Source organism: Clinocottus analis, unplaced genomic scaffold (genome assembly GCF_023055335.1).
Source record: "Clinocottus analis isolate CAN_PGR_092001 unplaced genomic scaffold, fCliAna1.0.p SCAF_12, whole genome shotgun sequence".
Classification (NCBI taxonomy): domain Eukaryota; kingdom Metazoa; phylum Chordata; class Actinopteri; order Perciformes; family Cottidae; genus Clinocottus; species Clinocottus analis.
This window is the reverse complement of record NW_027175843.1, coordinates 1,631,031-1,639,486: the sequence shown is the minus strand read 5'-3', so window position 1 is coordinate 1,639,486 and position 8,456 is coordinate 1,631,031.

Here is an 8,456-nt window from a genome sequence, read left to right as displayed (position 1 = left end):
AGCTTGAGACCAGGGACGGGTCGAGTCCCTTTTAAGGATCTGTTTGCTGCCACATTTCCTCCAGTAAAGAATGAAAAGCATCTTCCACAGACCGGACTCGCACTTTCACAGTAAACATGAAACATAAACCAGGCTAACATTTATCACGTACATTCTTGTGGGGAGGTTTTGGTTGTGTGTTTTCTTCCTGGCACCTCTGGACTCACATTGAAATGTTCAACTAAAGAGTCTCTCTGCACCCGACGTCCCCAAAAAGGTCAAAAAGAAATACGAACCAAAATAAAATGGTGATTATGAAGATATTGATGCGAAGGGTAAAGACCATAAACACGTGTTGTCTGCAGGAATTTAGCTTAAATGATTTCTCTTCTGTTTGCATGGTGGCGGCCCCTGACATATTTTCCTTTGCACGGCGTTCGCGGGGCCCCGAGGCTCCACCTGCCCACCTGCCCACCTGCCCACCTGCCACTGACTCAGCGAGGCTTCCCCTCGCCGCAGGACGCTCCCACGCAGCGGGCGTGCCGGTGGGTGAGACAATGAGAGAGGAGGCGTCCTGCGGTCAGCGCGGCGTCCTGCGGTGCCTCCTCCAGCGGCTTGATGAGAGGGCCGGGCTGTGCTGATGGCCGCCTGGCTCTCAGACCACAGGAGAGGACTCATCACACACAGCGCCGAGAGGAGAGAGGACCGCCGCCTCCTGAAAGCACGTCTCTAGAGCCGGCGAGGTCTTCCTTCTATCAGACACACTAACAGCTGTTGATTCCTTCCTATATCCCATTGAAGGTTATGATTATATAGTATTTTATTGTTTTTATTGTGACGGCCAATGCATGAAACCCATTAGATTGCTGAGCTTTTACCTCATCAGTCTCTGTAATGATTTAAAACGTTGTTTGTATTAACGCTGAACAATTTATTGTAGGCAAGTTCAAACTTTTGGACTATGTGCATCGGTTAGCAGATAGATAGATAGATAGATAGATAGATAGATAGATAGATAGATAGGTAGGTAGGTAGGTAGGTAGGTAGGTAGGTAGGTAGGTAGGTAGGTAGGTAGGTAGGTAGGTAGGTAGGTAGGTAGGTAGGTAGGTAGGTAGATAGATAGATAGATAGATAGATAGATAGATAGATAGATAGATAGATAGATAGATAGATAGATAGATAGATAGATAGATAGATAGATAGATAGATAGATAGATAGATAGATAGATAGATATGTACTTTATTAATCCCCAAGGAGAAATTTGTTGTCATACAAGCGCCCAACACTTTAAAGACACCAAATGGAATAAACTAAATAAACTAAACACACAAAATAAAATAAAATATAACAGGGATGACAGATATATTCAATATATATATATATATATATGTATATATATATATATATACAATAGAAAACACATATAACTGTGCAGTGTGTATTAAGGAAATTAAATTAAATTAAATGTAAACAGAGTGAGCAAATATGTGGAATGCCACAGCGCTAAAGATGACTTCTAGCATCATAAAACAAGTCACGCTTCACACACACACACACACACACACACACACACACACACACACACACACACACACACACACACACACACACACTCCCTGTTAGCTGGGACTCTCTAAAGAGCATCAGCGACCGGAGGAGCCGCTCACTGCTGCGTGGGAGTGACTGAGGACAGGATGTTGGCTGCACAGTCACGCAACGCTGCTCATCCCAGCCTCACTCTCTACTCCCATTACACGTTAAATCATCACGTCTGCACCAAGCAGAACACCGCCAGAGCGGATCAAGGCCCTGTCATAGTTATTCTGTTTTTAAAAAAAATATATATCCGACGATTACCAACGTCAGAGTCGTTTAGTTTCCTGCAAGTTTCTTCTTCTTTATTTTTGTGCTGGAAACAAGTGCAAACGTCTCGCACCATTTGAAGAACGCTGCTCTCAGTTAAGCTGGACCAGGTTTTATGTTTCAGAGACAGAGTGAAAGGCTTGTACTTTGTGACGTGTGTTCGAGCGCCGTGTTGCTGTTGTCAAACTACACGTCTTGTTCTTTAAACTCTTCTTGCTCCTGCGAGCCGATCTGGAAAGCTGCTTATCAGCGGAGGAAATGCTCAATTTGATGTGGAGCTCCACTGCGGCCGCTCAGCTGAACCTGTGCAGAGGGAAACATGCAAACTGCTTGCAGACTTCTATTTAAAGCGTACGCATCAGCATGGCATTAACAGATATGTTATATAGTTAACATTCCCAATGCAACAGCCTTATTTCTTCAGTTTATTGATCATTACACTACAATATTAAACACGAGTGAAGCAGAAGGGAAACCAGCTCATTCCCATCAATATAAATATTAACTAGTTATTTTTTGCAACTTCCTCACATAAAACAATTGCCCTTTATGTTGTGCAATCTTTGTCGGTATAGACCTGTGTAAAATGAGAATTTCAGCACTAAATTCTTACAATGTGCCACCTGCAACGACTCACATCTACATCTATAAATGATGCAGGCAAAAAAATATTAAAAATGTGTTGGACTCCGGACCAGAAGACCCCGCGGCTGAGCTGTAGCAGCAAATCCCTTCAGCTATCGTTTGCTATCTTACACATAATGTGAACAAAAATTGTATCAGCTCTCCAATTATATATTTTTAATTTCCAATAATTGCGATGGCACAGTTAGAAGCTTCACACAAGGACTTCTGTCACTTTTCATCTGCACAACATTCATACACACATGAGCATAATAGTTACTGGACAGAAATGTGGTAGTTGAAGCACATTTTGACACAGCGTTCTCCATAAGAACATGCCTCAGTGTTGGATAACTACCTCACTTAAGGCCCTTTGCATGTAATTTAATGTATACATTACGCCTTTGATCCTATTGCCAAGAAAATGTGTAAACTCCCTCTCAGGAATCTGAACCCGCAGCCCCTGAAAGTCTGTGTCCTTGGCTCCTCTTTGAGTTCAGCGCTCTCCTCTACCATCATAAAGAAAGAATACATATGCACGTTATTATGACTCTCTTTTAGAGAGTGAAGCAGCTGATTTGGTGGAGAGCGCCTCTCTTCCTCGCTCTGGTCGTCGGTATTGTAATATTTAGATTTCTGTTGTGTTGCACAGAAGAAAGTGCGTCACTGTCCGCTCCCCCCTCGCCAGGATCCAGCGCTGTTGTTACGCATCACACGTCTCTCTCGGGGGAGCCAGGGCCCGTTTTCCATGCCCGCAGGTTCCCGCTCTGGTGTGGGATTCCCAAGGCCTCAGGAAAACACAGTTTACAACATTCCCACAGTGGTGGCCGCCGAAGGACGCTCTTCCTCTTCGTCCCTCGTCTGCTGAACCGGGCTTTCTTTTTTGCCCTTGTTGTTGTCAGGCAGCGGTTTTGGGAAAGCTGCCCAATGGTTCCTGGTTCGTTTTGTGTAAGGGACACACACACACACACACACACACACACACACACATCCCTAACCACTGGGTCTTCTCAATAGCGGAAAATCCTTCCCATGAGCGGTCCGGCTCTGCGGAAGTAATTAAACATGGCTAGTTTGGTGTAATGGACATTGTCATGCGGCCATTAACCGATCCCCAGACTCACAAACTCACTTACACAACACAATGGTACTAGACTACTGATAAGCTAAAAGACTATTTATACCTAAACGTTCTGTTTTGACATGTAGAGCATGTACATAGCAACAATCAGCCCACATGCGAGCAGGTTCATCCGTGTTTGTGTCGTGTTTCAGTGTCGAGATGTTGAAACCAGTTTAAATCTGGAATGAAAGCAATAGAGGCGAGTTCCCAAAAGTGTAGATGTTTCTTAAATTGACTGTTTTAAGTTGTTTTGTTCCGTCTGTAACTGTATGTTTTTTATGCTGCTGCCTGTCTCAATGGGACTCTCCTGGTTACATAAAGGTATAAATATAATACAATAAAAATTGAGATAATTGGATATCTGAACCAAATCCCCTGGTAAAGCAATCAATAGCTGGTGGACAGATCGACCTCGCCATACAGACACACCACTAGCATGACGAAAAAGATTATTTAAAAACATAAATGGATATTTATGATATTTGAGTGTCCTGTCACTCCCATCTGCTCGACGAGTTGTTGAACCAGCACAATGTTCATCATCAGTCCAGCAATGAGCTGATGATTCTTCATAAAGGATAATTAGCAAAAGCTTATACCTTTTATGAAGTATGATATAAATAACAGGGGCTCTACTAATATTAAAGCAGGAACAGATCATACTGGGTCTGTTTCCCACACCAGTCCACTTCCTGCTTTCCCATCATCCCTGCTGACAATCAGCGCAGTAAGGGCCGTCTCTGGCAAACAAAAGGACAGATTGCAAACGTCACACTGATCACTTACTCAGTTTCTACAACTGCATTGTTCTTAGAAGTCAACCCGTGTGAGAAAAGGCTTCAGTGTGCATGCAACAAGGCCACTTCCCTCTCATAAGAGGGAGCTCATTAAGTGTAAGAGCGGAGACTTTAACAGTAATTACAGAAGGACTCGACGTCCTTCCTGCCTTCGCCACATTTCAAGAATGTTCTGGAAAACAGTCAAATTAAACCTCATTAAGTGTTTTAATTAAAGTCTTCAGAGGGGAAGCCTCGATGAGGGCTTTCATTAAAACACACTTTTATAAGTCAAGATTTGTTTAAATATTTCCAACCATATACTCCTTAATTATATCAATAAAGCTGAAGGTGTTGCCCCCGAGCTCGGGTCGAGTGGTTTAAGCGCAAGATGGACTTAAAAGAAGAAAAGTGCTTCCTGGCTTGCAGTTGGGATCCACATCTGTGTTACAGTCTGGCAGAAAAATGAAGTAGAGATGATCTTACGTTGGGACACTTTGGACATGAAGTGTCAGGTTCAGCGGTCCCTTCCCCACTTCCTACTTCCTACTTCCTACTTGCAGCACCCTTGCATGTTGTGGTCTGTGTTGGTGTGTCCACAAAACCAGAGTCATCGTCTTAAGTGGTACAAATGCCTTACAAATGTATTTATTGTGATTAAATGCCATTAAAAGGTCCGACTAGGTAGGATCCTCAGTAGGACCCCACTAGGAAGGACCCTAGGATCCCACTAGGTAGGATCCTCAGTAGGAGCCCACTAGGTAGGATCCTCAGTAGGAGCCCACTAGGAAGGATCCTCAGGACCCCACTAGGTAGGATCCTCAGTAGGAGCCCACTAGGAAGGATCCTCAGTAGGAGCCCACTAGGAAGGATCCTCAGTAGGAGCCCACTAGGAAGGATCCTCAGTAGGACCCCACTAGGAAGGACCCTAGGATCCCACTAGGTAGGATCCTCAGTAGGACCCCACTAGGTAGGATCCTCAGTAGGAGCCCACTAGGTAGGATCCTCAGTAGGAGCCCACTAGGAAGGATCCTCTGTGGGACCCCACTAGGTAGGACCCTCAGTAGGACCCCACTAGGTAGGATCCTCTGTAGGACCCCACTAGGAAGGATCCTCTGTGGGACCCCACTAGGTAGGACCCTCTGTAGGAACCCACTAGGTAGGATCCTCAGGACTTGTCCTACCAGGAAGCATCCTGGACTTTTGAGAAACAGACAAAAATAGAAACTAATACCAGCGTCCCGGCTGGTAAAAATTATCAATATTTTCAGGCTTCGTCATCCACACCCGACCATTCCTGTTCGATTAATTTGACAGAAGCTGGTATTCCAACTGGAGTGAGTCAAACCGCTTCATGGACAAATGCCACTGATGCTGCTGCAGCCAGAAGAAACAGAACAGCAGAGAAAAAAGGAGCTCGAACTCGATAAATCTTGAATATCACTGACTCGAAATACCTGCGTGTGTGCGTGTGTACATGTGCGTGTGCGTGTGCGTGTGTGTGTGTGTGTGTGTGTGTGTGTGTGTGTGTGTGTGTGTGCAGTAAACAGTGATGCAGTCATTAGAGGAAACAGAGTTCCGGAACGCCAGAGGAATGAGATCATCGGGATTAAAGCGCGTGGCAATTACCAAACGGTAACAAACCCAGCAGTGAAAGTGAACAGGAAACAAACAGGAATTTTACTCTTTTACACAAACAGGGTCTATACTTTGTTCACCCAAAACACAATAAGCACACAAAGACACACACACACACTCTCGCATGCCGGTGCCCACTTTGAGCGGAACACTGCGGTGATATTAGCGGAGGCTGTTGAGATTTTGATTGCAGCTTGCGGTGCAAATAAAGCTGGGAATGAACCACACCATTCAGCTTTTCCAGGCTGCCAGGGATTTTCTGGAGAAAATAAACCTTTTACCGTCTCTCGTTTCCCTTTTTGTTGCAAAAGCATGACAAAAGGAAGTGACTCAAGTGTTTAAAGACCGTGAACGCTGATCACGATTGGAGGTTTTCAGCCGATATAAAATACAATTTGCGGATGTTTTGCTTTCAGTCCGTCACCTCGTGCTGTCATTTGGTTCCAAGTTTTGTTTTTTTTTTCTTCCGTGGTGTTATCTCACTGTGGAATAAATCTCTTCATGTGAAATCCCTGTAATAACTCTGCAGGGTGCCTTCCTTAAAAAAAAAAAAAGACATGAAAGAGAAGTCTCTGGCAATGGAAACTCCCCACAGGAAGATAGTGGTAAACCAAACTGTCCAATCTGCGTTGGTGCAAAGAGGTTGATCGTGTGTGTGTGTGTGTGTGTGTGTGTGTGTGTGTGTGTGTGTGTGTGTGTGTGTGTGTGTGTGTGTGTTCTGCTAATGAAAGACTTGCCTAAATGAGTTCTGAAAGGATGAGGCTCTTGAGGACACATGCTGAGGTCCACGGTGAATACTCTGAAGCAAACTCAGAAGAGGCTGATGGAAAGAGAAGGGAGAAGGGGCAAAAGAAAGAACGAAAGAGAGAGAGAGAGAGAGGCAGAGATGGGGGAGGAGGGATGGAGGAAGGGCAGAGGGGAGACATCGAGAAGTCGGCCACGCTTGAAAGGAAGACAGTGCCATCTAGAGACCCGGTGTGACCGTTGTGCATTATTCAGCTCAGGCCCAAAGCCGTCACTTCTCAAGCCCGGAGCCTGATGTCGTTATTCACTAATAACTTAAAGATTGAGTCGCATTTATTTGTTTTTGTGGAGAATGTAATTGTCCCGTGAAAGCCTCGCTGCTCTTCACAGCATGCGTCTTTGAGAAGAGAGTAATTCTTTAAAAAACAAGTTTGCAGTAAAACACTCGGGCCCGCCCGAGGCTTCTTCAGAGAGGAACCCCCGTCCGCCTCCTCCAGTCTTTGCAGGAACTTTATTGGATGGACGGCCCTCTTCTCCCTCGGCTCTTGTGTTCCCTGCTGCTTCCACTCGCGGTTCCCAGGCTCCGTTTATTATCCAGTTGGGTTTTCACCAAATTGTGGTTCTCTCAAACCTCATGACAACTTGGCTCACAACGCTAAAAAGAAAAAGTCACTATCCAGAGCTCTATCACGCCTGTGCATCATGTTACAGCTGCTGATTAACACGGAGGATGTACACGTGCATTATTGAACACTGATCTGTGGCACTAGAGAGAAAGTATCCTTCTTTATCTGAGTTTCTTCACTATTTTATTGTCACATTGATGACATTTGACCTCTGCATTCAAACCGTCCTCAGGATTTAGGTGTGAAGATGTCGTCTCTCTCACGGACCATTTTGCCAGGAGGAGGCGGGGATCGAACCGCTGACCGCTGATCCCCAGCCGCCTCTTGATCTTAGGATCTTTGGTTTGAATGAAGAGCATCTCTTCTTCAACATCCACAGAGGATCTGCTCCCCCGTTTCTGTTCTATTTAGACATTTAAGGACACAGTTTTGGAAACCAATCCCCGACTTAAATCCCTGAACTCTCTCTGGGCACGAGCCTGGAAGAAGGACACATGATGTACTTTAGATGAGGGAAATCCCCCTCAACAGCTGATTAACTATTAGTGCCCTGAAGCTCTGCTGCGTACATTTTTTATTTTTTTTTGAAACATCTGCAGGTTGTGTTGTCCTGAAAGTGAAAGAGTGGAGATTTTATTCCACCAGATTTAACTTAATTTATACTCCAGAGGCTCTGTCCAGGACACTGACTCAGATATGTTGGACTGGATCAGAGCTCGTGAAAGGAGAACGAATCATTGCGTTGCGAACAGAACAGGAAGCGTGCAGAGTAATCCTATAGCTCTGCTTCCTCGCGCCCGTGGAAGCCCTCCCATGTGGTTTCAGACAATGAAAACAAACAGGAGAGAATGTTGCGTTAGCGTACAAGTACGCAAACAGACATGAGACACACAAAGCAAACGTGACCTTTCATGTTGACCAGTAACAACGTCAGAGAAACGGCACGAAGCCATCAAACGGGCTCAGAGGCCGATGCAGCAGACTCACAGAGAAGCAACAAGTCGATCTGTTCATCATGAGTGACTTCCTTCACAGAAAGGTGTTGTACATGACGCTAACATCAAGAACCTTCTTTTTTTTAA